The 12,485-nt window shown below is 42.6% G+C and overlaps 1 pseudogene; it reads right to left on the reverse strand.

Annotated features, from left to right (window-relative positions):
• Window positions 1–8,052: 8,052 nt before the first annotated feature.
• Window positions 8,053–12,099, reverse strand: LOC113258094 (glutathione peroxidase 1-like; annotated as a pseudogene).
• Window positions 12,100–12,485: the final 386 nt, after the last annotated feature.

A 12,485-nucleotide genomic window follows, 5' to 3' on the forward strand; every position in this document is an offset into this window, starting at 1 on the left:
TAATTCATCTTATGGGACAAGACCTTTTAGAAACATATGATGGTTATATCATCTTTTCTCAAAAAGGTGAAATGTTTTTAGGCTTAGAAGACGTAGATGACAGACCACCATCTGGTGTCTGAAAACTGAATGATGACCGAAACAAATAGAACAAACAAACCAACAGGAAGATAACCATTTGTTATTACAAATTCTCCCCCAAATTATGGTCATCTTTTCCTTCTGATATTGGAAAAATTAAATCAGCAACTCCTATTAAGGTGACTGTCAATAACACTAAGCCATTACCTAATATTTGATAATATTCACTCAAATCAGAAGCATTAAACAAAACAGGACAATTATCCAAGCAGACCTTAAAAGGTGGGCTTATAATTCCTTTTTTAAAAAATTATGTTCATTAGCCAGCATATTATAATTCCTTGTTCTAGCCCTTGTAACACATCTCTTTCCCAATAAAAAACCAAATGGAAAAAGTTGGAGATTTGTTCAACATCTGAGAGGTATAAGTTGTATTGTGGTGCCTTGGCATTCAGTGGTTGCAAATCCATATACTTTGTTCTCCTCGATTCCAAACAAATTCATTACTTTTCATGTGATAGATTTGTGTAGCTCCTTCTTCAGTAGTCCTGTAGATATATTAAAATTCATATTAACTCAAGCTGCTGCCCAAAGACACCCCAATTATGTCCTGCCTTTTTCATTTTTGTACATGACAACAAAGGAAATGCTCTAAGTGTGTTAACACAGAAATGTAGTGATCATCTTCGACCTATAGGATATTATAGCTAACAACTAGGTTCAGTGGCTAAAGGACTCCCACCTTGTATGAGAGCAATTTTGGCAATCATACTCTTATGCAAGGCCACTGAGAAAATAATAATGGGCTCCCTTTAACTGTTTATGTTCCACATTCGGGTGAATCTCTTCTATATTCTCATCTTATTCAACATTATTCTGTAAGTCAGATAGCCCCTTAAAAAGTAATGTTACTCTCCACACCTAATAGTACTCTAGCTTGATGAAATAACCTTAACCCTGCAACTTTACTTCCAGATCTACATGGAAGACCTTGATCATGATTGTACTTCATTAACCAATTATCTTCTTACCCTTAGAAATGACTCGTGTAAGACTCGCATTGGTAATGCTGACTTAATTTGGTTTACAGATGATCACATCTTTTTTTTTTAAAAAGATTTTATTTATTTATTTGAGAGAGAGAGAGTGAACAAGAGAGAAAGCACAAATTGGGGTTGGGGGTAGGGGCAGAAGGAGAAGGAGAAGCAGACTCCCTGTGAGCAGGGAGCCCGATGAGGGACTGGATCCTAGGACCCTGGGATCATGACCTGAGCTGAAGGCAGATACTTAACCAACTGAGCCACCCAGGTGCCCCTACAGATGATCATATCTTAAAGATGAACATTATTGAGCTGGATATGCAATTACTTCTGTAACAGATATAATAGAAAGTTCTTATTATCCAAAATAACATCTTCATACTCTGGATTAATTGCACTAACTTGAGCTTGTCAATTGGCTAAAAATCAAATAGCAAATATCTATACTGATAGTCATTATGCCTTTGGAGTAGCACATGACTTTGGAATGTTATGGAAACAAGGAGGATTTTTAATTCCTCAGGACAACCTATAAAAACGGAAAGCAGGTTGCAGAGCTGTTAGATGTGATACAACAATCAAAACAACTTGCCATTATTAAGATGCCTGGACATTCTAAATTTGATACCATAGAAGCAAGAGGAAATAATTTGATTGATGTAACTGACAAATAAGCAGCTCTAGACAAAAATTTTGTCCAGCATCAAGAATGTTCATTGATCCTTGATACTAATTCTATTAAAAGGTTTTCTTTTAGGGCGCCTGGGTGGCTCAGTTGTTAAGTGTCTGCCTTCAGCTCAGGGTGTGATCCCATGCTCCTGGGATCGAGCCCTGCATTGGGCTCCCTGCTCTGCTAGGAGTCTGCTTCTTCCTCTCCCACTCCCCCTGCTTGTGTTCCCTCTCTCTCTGGCTGTCTCTCTCTGTCAAATAAATAAATAAAATCTTTAAAAAAAAGATCTTCTTTTACAGACTTAAAGGGGGAAAATTCAACCTCATCACTCAGATATGGGTTGGGTCTAACAAAAAACCTGTTGTTCCCTTTGGAGCACAAATACCTTTACTTTCACATACTCATGAGTTGACTCATTGGAGACCTGAAAAAATGATTTTATGGGGTAAACAATATATATGGAAACTTTCTCCTACAGTAGTCTATCAAGGGTATGCTTGTTGTACTATTTGCCCAACATATAATCCTGAAAAGCTATTACGTGGATCACAAGGCCATTTCTCTCTTCCCAAAGGACTATTTGAAGTATGGCAGTTGGATTTTGTCCAGATGCCACCATCTCAAGGATATTAATATGTTTTGGTTATGATTGGCATGTTTTCACATTGGTTTGAATCTTTTCCTTGCAAAAGAGAGCTATGGCATTAACAGTAGGTGAATTATTATTAGAAAGAATAATTCCTGTTTGGGGAATTTCCCCCTGAACTACATCGTGATCAAGGTTCCCATTTTACTGGACACATAATTAAAACCATTTGTAATACTTAGCTGATAATGCAACATTTTTGTTGTGCTTACCATCTGCAATCCTCTGGACTGGTGGGAAGAAAAAAATGGTACCATTAAGAATTAATTGGTAAAATTTTCAAAAGCATTTAAACTTCCATAGCCAAAATCTCTCCCACTAGTACTTCTAGGTCTGGGATCTACTACTTTTCTAAAGTGTTAATTATCCCCTTTTGAAATCACAACTGGACAACCCATGAGGTTAGATGAAGGAATGTATGAACCAACTTTATTAAAATTATTGACATTACTCTCAAGGTCTCATTATAGCTCTTAAACAAAATGAAAATTTGGTTAACAGTTTCTTTTATAGTGAGCTCTGGGGAGATGAAGATTTCAAAGACCATGGATTGCAACCAGGGGATTTTGTTTATTGGAAAAGACATCAAATAAAAGTCTTTGTAACCTTGCTGGAAGGGACCTTATCAAGTATTACTAACTAATCCTTGTGTTGTTATGTTAAAAGGTGTAAACTCATAACCCACATTTCTCATAAATCCCCTTCACCAGAGTGAACTTCAACTCTGTCTCTTACACTTGGCTCCAACTAACTAAGCAATGGTTGCCAGACCAGGATGAAAGTAGATGACATCAGGGTAGACTACTTTTCCCAAGACTTGGGACCAGGCCTATATTTCTACTCTTCTTTCTTTTTTGATTTGTAGCACTGAATATAATAAACCTATTTGTTTTCATTCACTTCCCTCTTTATTACATCCTGATAAAATATCATAGTTACCTGTGGATTTAACTAATATAACTTCAAATACAACCCTGTACTTTACTATGATGATAACTTACAAAAAATGTTCGTGATTCCTTGGACAGACTCTAATATTCCTTTAGCTTCTGATGCTTGTTTTTTTAGGATATATATATTATAAAGGACTTCTGTTAGGAAAAGCCTTTCAAAAAGTACTACCTAACTCAAATTTAACCTGCATTGTTTATGACACTTAACAGACTGACCATTGTGTCTCTATAAACTTAGATGATGATTTATTAAGAAAGTCTCCTGGGTACAATGGGAGAAACTTAGGGCAGCTTGTCCAACATGCCAAAATACCCAAGGTATTCACAAACCATGTTTTTGTGGATGGAATGGCCTAAGACCAAAAAAATAAAAATAAAAAATAGAAAAATAAAAAAGCGTATCTATCAAAGATGCTGTTTTAGGAGTGACTAGGTGGATTCATCCACCTTCTAAATCTAACTTCAAACTTCACCATATGACCCAGAAGATTAGGAGAAGCCTTACGGCATACTTAGACTAAATTACATTTAGGAGCTCCTATTACTCATTTAACACTAGTCTGGGAACCCAACACTTTTGGGTTCAAAATGTTCATCCCAATTGTACTAAAGCTGTTAGTTTACAATGGCAACAACACATCTGGTGGATAACTCAACATCGGCCCCTGTGAAGAAAGTGAGCTCTGGGTGCCATAGGATCAGGTCTGGGTATCCTCGGTCAAGCTGAATTTGCCTTTAATAAAGATATGCCAAAGAAAAAACACTCTTGCCCGAAAAGGAAAATTAGAAAGATTTTATCTCAGAAAGAAGGTAAAGGATGGAAATCTGCTTGGGTTGCTAATCTAGCATTAATTAAATGGCTAAATCAAACAGCATACTATGACCAAAAATGCTCGTACCCAACAATAGGGAAAAGCATGTACTTTGACTGAAGGGTTCCTAGCCATGCTAATGCAAATGGAAGCAGAGATATCTATGGGCCAATGGCCTTCTTAACTGCAGAAACTGAAAATGTATGTTTATGCAAATTATATAGCTCTCCTAATCTGTGGAAAATCATTAAAGTCTCTTGTAACTTATATAAATGTTCAATTACTGCCTTAGTACTCAAGCTTATGGCCGACCAGACTTACGATGTTGTTTAATTAGTAGGAACAGGAACTGTTGTAAATACCACCAGAATTCTTCCCACTGGATGAAGATGGACCTTAATAGCCAATGATTCTTACTGGATTCCAATACTACTGATATCGGTGAATTCAGGCAAAGTACACAGTTATGCCCTGAACAACAAGGGAACCCTGAATTCACTCCAACTTGGCCTATAAGGGCTATACCTATACACACTAACGTGGTGTATGGGAAAAGAAGACTTTGCTGGGAAGATTTGCAAAACACTTCTGTAGTACTCCTTGATTTATTTTGTAATGAGAGTACTTTTCATCATAACGTCACTGCTATACGGTGTAATACTGGCTTTGCAACTAAATAGCGTTGCCTGATGCTAACAAAAATTATACTAATATTGATACTGATGACCAAATGTTTTGGGAGAGAGAATTACAACCACCACAAGATGTAATATGTATGGAGACAAACTGGCCAGAGAAATCATTACAGATAACCAGAAAATTTAATTACTATTTTAAACCAATCAGCTCAAACATACCACAAAGCACAAATAACCATAGATAAAGAAGATACTCAAATTAATTCAAGATTATCCAAATACCTGTAATGGATTTTTTTGATTCATCTCTTGTCTTTCTAATTCTGTACCTATTCTGTATTGGTTGCTTCCAATGCTATTAATTGGATTTTTATTGCTATTTCTGTATTTATGTTATGAATGTTACAAAAAAAGGCAAAGGGAAAAACTCACCACAAAGCACAGGTACAATGTTTGCACGACGGTTTGATCACATTGAAGAGAAAATTTAGCGGTAATATTCCTTATTAAAAGCCATACTGTTGACCCCCATCCCTATTCCCACATAGACTCCTAGGCCCCCTAAATCAGGCCTAGCATCAAGGGACAGAATGGACCCATGGCAGATAAGGAATCACCCTGACATCAAGGGACAAATTAATGATCATCAGTGCTTTCTGCCAGAAGATTACTGATCAAAGGCGGGGGGTGGGGCGGGCGCGGGGAAGCAACGAGAAAAAGACTCTCTAAAAGCCCTGATACGAGGGACGCCATTTTAGATTTCTTCCGGAGTCAACATGACGACACAAACTTTGTTTAAACCAAAAGCCTGACCTAAGGCCTGCCAAGCATCGGCTTTACAAAGGAGCAGCCTGAAGGAAGTCCTCCAGCCCTTAAGATGTCGATCAATGCTCCTACCCCCTCTGTTCTGTGATGTTAAAACTCGTGATTCCTGCCTACGTATTAATCTAGAACTTTTTTGAGAGACGGTACCTCTGACATATTGATTTATGGCTCTTTATGTAAAGAAGAATATAACTCCATAAAAACTGTTCATTCCCTGGAACTCTTTCTTCCCTGTGAAGATTGTGTTTCCCGGGCAGCTGTCCTAATATGGGCTCGAAAAAAACTCTCTCTTTTCTGCTCATATTAGAGTTCTTTCTGGTCAGTTTATCTTGACAGAACTAATACAGCACTTTGTACTTTATAAGCCAGCATGGCTGGGCGGGGACCCTCTTTGGAGTCACAGAATTTTCGTTGTTCTCACATAGGCCTAGGGAACTATCTGGGGTCTCTCTCTCCTTTTTTGCCCCCTGGGGTCTCTTTTAAAAGAGTACTAAGCCCATTCTTTTTTTTTTTTTTTTAAAGGTTTTATTTATTTATTTGTCAGATACAGAGAGTGAGAGAGAGAGAGAGAGAGAGAGAGCACAAGCAGGGGAAGCGGCAGGCAGAGGGAGAAGCAGGCTCCCAGCTGAGTAAGGAGCCCAATGTGGGACCCGATCCCAGGAGCCTGGGATCATGACCTGAGCTGAAGGCAGACACTTAACAGACTGAGCCCCCCAGGCGCCCCCACTAAACCCATTCTTGACCCTCATGACCTGATCACCTTCCAAAGACCCCACCTTCTAACACCAGCACATTGGGCATTAGGATTCCAACCTGTGAATTTGGCGGGACATAATCAGACTAGTTACTGCTTCTTGTCCACATTTACTTTCTTTTAACCCTCTCCCTCAGTTAACACTTTATTTGTTCTGATATAGCTACACTTTTTTTCTTAGGATTTTTCTTTTTTGAATAAGTTTTAATTTATTTATTTGAGAGAGAGAAAGCATGAGCAGGGAGGAGGGGCAGAGGGAGAGGGAGAAGCAGACTCTGCGCTGAGCTGGGAGCCTGATGTAGGACTCGATCCCAGGACCCCAGGATCATGACCTGAGCCCAAGGCAGCCGCTTAACCGACTGAGCCACCCACATGCCCCTTCTTAGGATTTTTCTATGTCGGGATTTTTCACTATTTGGTTTTACTGAACAATAAACGAATTGGTATTTTGGCAAGCACTGTTTATATTAGATTTTTTACAATAATGCTGTAGTGGTGGGATTCTTTTCATGACTCCTGGCGTTTCCTTATAGGAATCCTCCTGTAAGGAAGCGGAGTTCTACACAGGCAACAGAGCCCTGGGGCGATTGTAGCTTTCCTATTGGAGTGGCTGGCTAAGGGAGGCAGTGCTAATTTGGCCAATGCCATTCTACATTCAGGGCCAAGGAGGAAATTGTTAACACTGATCTGGAATTCAAGCGGCTTGTTCACAGGCTGGAGAGTGGCAAAGTCTCAAAAAATTGCTGGGTGGGTTTCAAGGTGATAATACGTATTGTGGGTAGGCTTGCTGGCATTGCCTGGGCCCTAATTTGTGGTCACTGTAATCTGTTAGTGAAATTAAAAAGGGGAAGAAAAACTGGCATCAGAGGGTCTGTCTGGCAGAGGTATTGGTCCTTAAGCTAAGTGCACAGGGTTTGAAACTTCAGGAGGAACCGCAGTTTCAAGAATCTACTGAGGGTCCTTTCTCCAGCTGAAACAAATGCAGGGACCAAGAGAAAGCCTTCAGATCTTAGAGATTCTATACAAGCGGCAAAAGCCGCTGATTGGAAACCATCTGTCCTCTACATTGTGGAGTCTGGATTGTAGGCAGAGCTCACCTGTCAAGGCGGCACTGGGCGCCAGAAGCTTGGCACCAAGGGCTGAACTGGAAATGAAATGTTCCATACAGAGGGACCCCCAGATGTTAAGTACACAATGCTCAAATTTACCTTTTTCTAAATGATTTCTTTTACTTGTGCTTAAGTTCACGAGCTATGCATTCCAAACGGTTGGCATAAACCTAGGGGCCTTAAGGTGAGGTCAAAAACGAACATTTTCTCCATCCCTTAATACTACTGAATTTCTTATTCAGTCTTTGGCAACATTAAGTACTGGGCTTTGGAAATAAAATTTTAATTTTTCCTGGGATGTCTGCTTTGGGGTCTGGGGATGGCTGGTTTTAGAAATTTTGTGGTTGTGGGGCTGGTGTGATATTCTTGTGTTTCATGAACTCTTTGGACTTTTCAAAACGGGGCTCAGGAAAGGTTGGCCTCGGAGCTAGCACGGTCTCCGAAATCTTGCAGGAACTAACTCATGCAGATTTCACTCGGTCGTGGTTGAAATCCCCAGAGGGCAATGCTGTGACCGCCTAGCACTAGGGATAGGAAGGGCGCCCGAAGGCACAGCTGGGCTCCTGGGACAGCCCCTGATCCCTTGGATGTCAGGCTCGCCTTCTGTTGGTTAGAATCAGCAGCTGTACTTCCGCACAGGCACACCAACTGGGCCACCTGGAACTTCTCTAAATTCCAGGCGACGTTGTTGCGGCACACGGGAGACCAGGTGATGAACCTGAGGTCGGTCCTGACCGCAGTGGCGGTGTCACCGGGAGCAGGCAAAGCCCCCCGCAGGAAGGCGAAGAGGGGTGCGCCTGCGCGCCGTTCACCTCGCACTTGTCAAAAAGCGTCAAGGTGGGCTCGAACCAGCTGCCGGGTCCGACGTACTTGAGGGGATTCAGGATCTCTTGGTTTCTGGCGTTCTCCTGATGCAGGAACTGGTTGCTCGGGAAGCCGAGCAACGACCAGTCCCTAGAGCCCGAGGCCCTGCCGCAGCTAGCTCGTTCATCTGGGCCGAGTCCCAGACCTTTGGGCCTCAGAGCGAGGCCACATTCTCCATGACAGCACCTTGTCCCGCAGGGACGCCAGGCTCCCCCGCTCCCCGCCCGCCAGGACGCTAGCAGAGAAGGCCTACACCGAGGCGTGGGGGCCACGGCCGGGCTGGCTGTAGGGCCCAGTGTCTATTGTTAGGATTTAACACCCTCATTTAATCTCATTGCTGAGCTCAGATAGCTATCGTGGTTAACAAGGCTGAATGTAATCTGGGATGGGAATGGAAGAGGTGAATTTCCAATCTTGGGTGCAGAATATATTTAACGTTAATGTATTGCTCAGAATCATTTTGGGGGTTTCTGGGGCCAGTGGTGCTGGAGAGCTCAAAAGAGGAGCAGTGGTTGACCTCGGGTGAATGGAGCCCTAATCAGATTCCTGATCTTTTCTCCCAGGTGGACTGCCACATCCTTAGTTGATGATATGCTTAATTGTTAAATCTAACAGGTTAAAGAGAAAAAGCCGTGGGAATGTCAGGGTGGGGGGGATGTTTGTACCACCTCTGATAGATGCTTCCTGATGGAGAGAGCCTCATATGACTCTTGTGGCCTCTCCATTCCATCTCTCACTTAGCGCTGGGGAGGAAGAGTGACTATCTAACTGGTAAAGATGGGAAGAACAAATGGGTGCGCTGCCCTTACCTTGGCCCTTCTTCCTCTTGGGAGTGAGCTGCCCACAGGGAGTGTATATTCTCTGCTTGAGAAAGCCTTCCCTGGTCTAATATTGTCTGTGTCTAGAAGGGTTATTCTAATTCTGGGGTTTAATTAGCCACCATTTAGCTTTTACACTAGGCTACTTACTCTATCTTGGCTTTACTGCTATTAAAGATAATATTTTGAGCTCCATTTGTTGCTTTTGTTTGCTTTCTCAATTACTCTAGAACTTGGAACAGAAAGAAGGATGGTAACTGACAATTGTGAATATGATACTTATGATTCTAAGTAACACTCGTGATTATTTTCTAAAATGTCCTTAGGGCACCTGGGTGGCTCAGTTGGTTAAGCGTTCTACTCTGATCTCATCTCAGGTCTTGATCCCAGGGTTCAAGCCCTGCACTGGGCTCCATACCGGCCGGGTGTGTAGCCTACTTGAAAAAAAAAAAAAAAGAAAAGAAAATCTAGGGTGCCTGGGTGGTTCAGTTGGTGAAGCATCCAACTCTTGATTTTGGCTCAGGTCATCATCTCAGGGTTGTGGGATCGAGCCCAGCACTGGGATCCATGATCAGTGCAGAGTCTGCTTGACCCTCTCCCTCTGCTCCTTCCCCTGCTCAATCTCTCTAAAATAAATAAATAAATAAATAAAAAAAATCTAAAAAAAAAAAGTCCTTTTCATGTTTATACACACATGTGTTAGTTACATTTAATACTAAACGTAAGGTTCTAATTTCTGGTTTGTGTATTAGCATTATCACATCAGCTGGGGTTCGGATGACCCTGAGGGTAACAATAAGCAACATCATTTTTATGACTCCCCATGATACTGAGCAGATTATGTAGCAGTTTCAAGGCTGTCACTGTGAGAGGTCTTGGCTTGAGTTCTTGGTGAACTGGGGAAGGTGGCAGGGCCTAGAGATGCCATTACATGTGTTGTCTTCTTGAGATTTAGAGAGAACAATAAAATATTGTAGTTGGATGGCAAAATTGGAGATGGTGAAGTCAAAACACACGTGAGGGTAGGAGAGCCACTAACTTTTCCCGTGAGTGTTGAATTCAGAAGGCAAAGGAGAAGCAAGCTTGGACAATTGAGTAAGATGCTCTTTTTTTGTGCTGTGTACCGATGCATGCTGGGAAGCTCTTGAGGAGACCGATGCTGCTATTGCTGCTGGTGTTTGGAGATGACGCTGTTGCTGTTTATTGATGAAGGGCTTACTAAGCACCAGATATATGCTGATATATATCTATGTGCTAGATATTAGCTATCTCGTCTATTCATGGCTACTGTAGGTCCTGATGTTACAGGATTGCAGGGTTCTTGTCTCATGGAGTCAAACAATGAATTTCATGGACACAAAAGGGCGAAGTAAAGTGAAAGTTTGTTAAGTGAAAGTGAGAGCAGAAAGGAAAGAGAAAAGCTCCCTAGAGTGAAAGGGGTCCTGAATGGGTTACCACTGTGGGCTGTCACTGGAGTCTTTTATTGAGAACTGACGGGGAAGATTGTGGCCTTGAAATTCTCGTGCCATCTTTGTTTGAGCAAGGACTGCTGATAGCATCCTTAATGGCTCACTTCTCTGAGGTCTGGTCATTTTCCATGATTACAGTGTAGCTGCCAAAAAAAACCACACCACCCTCCTTAATACCCAGGTCCAGGTGGTCTGCTTTGTTCCCTTATTTCTGGTTTTGTATGCCTCAGCATTTCTCCATATTTGGGATTTCTGTGAGCCTGGTCAGGGGAATCATGGCCTCCTATCTCTCCCTGCCTAGACCTTAACTCTTCCCTTACTCACTGACAATGATTGCTGTTTCTGAGAGAAGTGAGATTTATATATATATATATATATAAAATATTTATTTACTTGTCAGAGAGAGAGAGCACAAGTAGGGGGAGCGGCAGGCAGAGGGAGAAGCAGGCTCCCCCCTAAACATGGTGCCTGATGTGGGGCTCGATCCCAGGACCCTGGGATCATGACCTGAGCCCAAGGCAGACGCTTAACTGACTAAGCCACCCAGGTGTCCCTGAGGGAGATGATATCATCCCCATTTTACACATGATGAAGCTGGTGCTCAGACGGATCAAGTAACTTTTCCAAGGTCACACTCCCAAAAGCAGCTAGTAAATGGTCTGAACTCATTGGCTCATTCAGTCAGTCATTTCTCAGGTACTCACTGAGCATGTTGTATCAGCAGTTATTCCTAGTTGCAGGCAGTGGAAGCCAACTCTGGTAGATCTGAGCAGAAGTGAAATTTATTAAAGGGATCCTGGATTGATTGCTCACAGAAATGCCGGGAGCACGGGAGTACCAAGTGTGGAAGCTTCACAGCAGCAAAATGGTCAGAATATGGCTGCCTTGGGGCACCTGGGTGGCTCAGTTGGTTAAGCATCTGCCTTCAGCTCAGGTCGTGATCTCATGGTCTTTAGATCAAGCCCTGCATACCGCTCCTTGCTCAGTGGGGAGCCTGCTTCTTCCTCTCCCTCTGCCTGCCACTCACCCTGCTTGTGCTTGCTTTCTCTGACAAAAAAAAAAAAAAAAAAAAGAAAGAAAAAAGAATATGGCTGCCTCTGAGGCCGCTGTCTTTGCCAGGCCCTAGACACTTCAGTTTGTGATGCTCATCCACTGGGGCTGGACACTGGAAGCAGCCTGTGAGCACTGCTTCCTCCCTCATCTTTGATTTATTTATTTATTTGAGAGAGAGAGAGTACATGCGTGTCAGTGGGGGGAGGGGCAGGGGGAGAGAGAATCCTGAGGCGCACTCCCCGCTGAGCACAGAGCCCTTTGAGGGGCTCAATCCCAGGACCCTGAGATCATGACCTGGGCTGAAATCAAGAGGTGGCTGCCCAACCAACTGAGCCACCCAGGCACCCCTTCATCTTACTGCAGCCATCATTGTCCTTAGAGGCTCCGTAGTCCCTGCTTCTTGGTATGACAACCTCTGGATTCAAAGCCTAGGCAGATGCCTCTGATGAGTGAAGTGGACTGCATGGGCCCGGTCCAGAGCTGCTGGAGTGGGGAGCAATACACTTCCTGCGCTTCCATCTTCTCCCCTGGGAGGTGGACTCTATTTCCAAGACTCATATGACCAGGAACTCCCCAAATATGGTAAGGACATTCAAAAGCTGGGCAGCCAAAGGAACATCAGTCATATGTACATCTACTGTACGAATGGCACTGCTAGACATGGTGGAGAACGCAGAGATGAATCAGACCCTGAACCTGCCTTCAGAGACCTTATAGACCCATAATTCTCTTCCTTTTAATGTGTGCATTATT

Source organism: Ursus arctos, unplaced genomic scaffold (assembly GCF_023065955.2).
Source record: "Ursus arctos isolate Adak ecotype North America unplaced genomic scaffold, UrsArc2.0 scaffold_26, whole genome shotgun sequence".
Lineage (NCBI taxonomy): Eukaryota > Metazoa > Chordata > Mammalia > Carnivora > Ursidae > Ursus > Ursus arctos.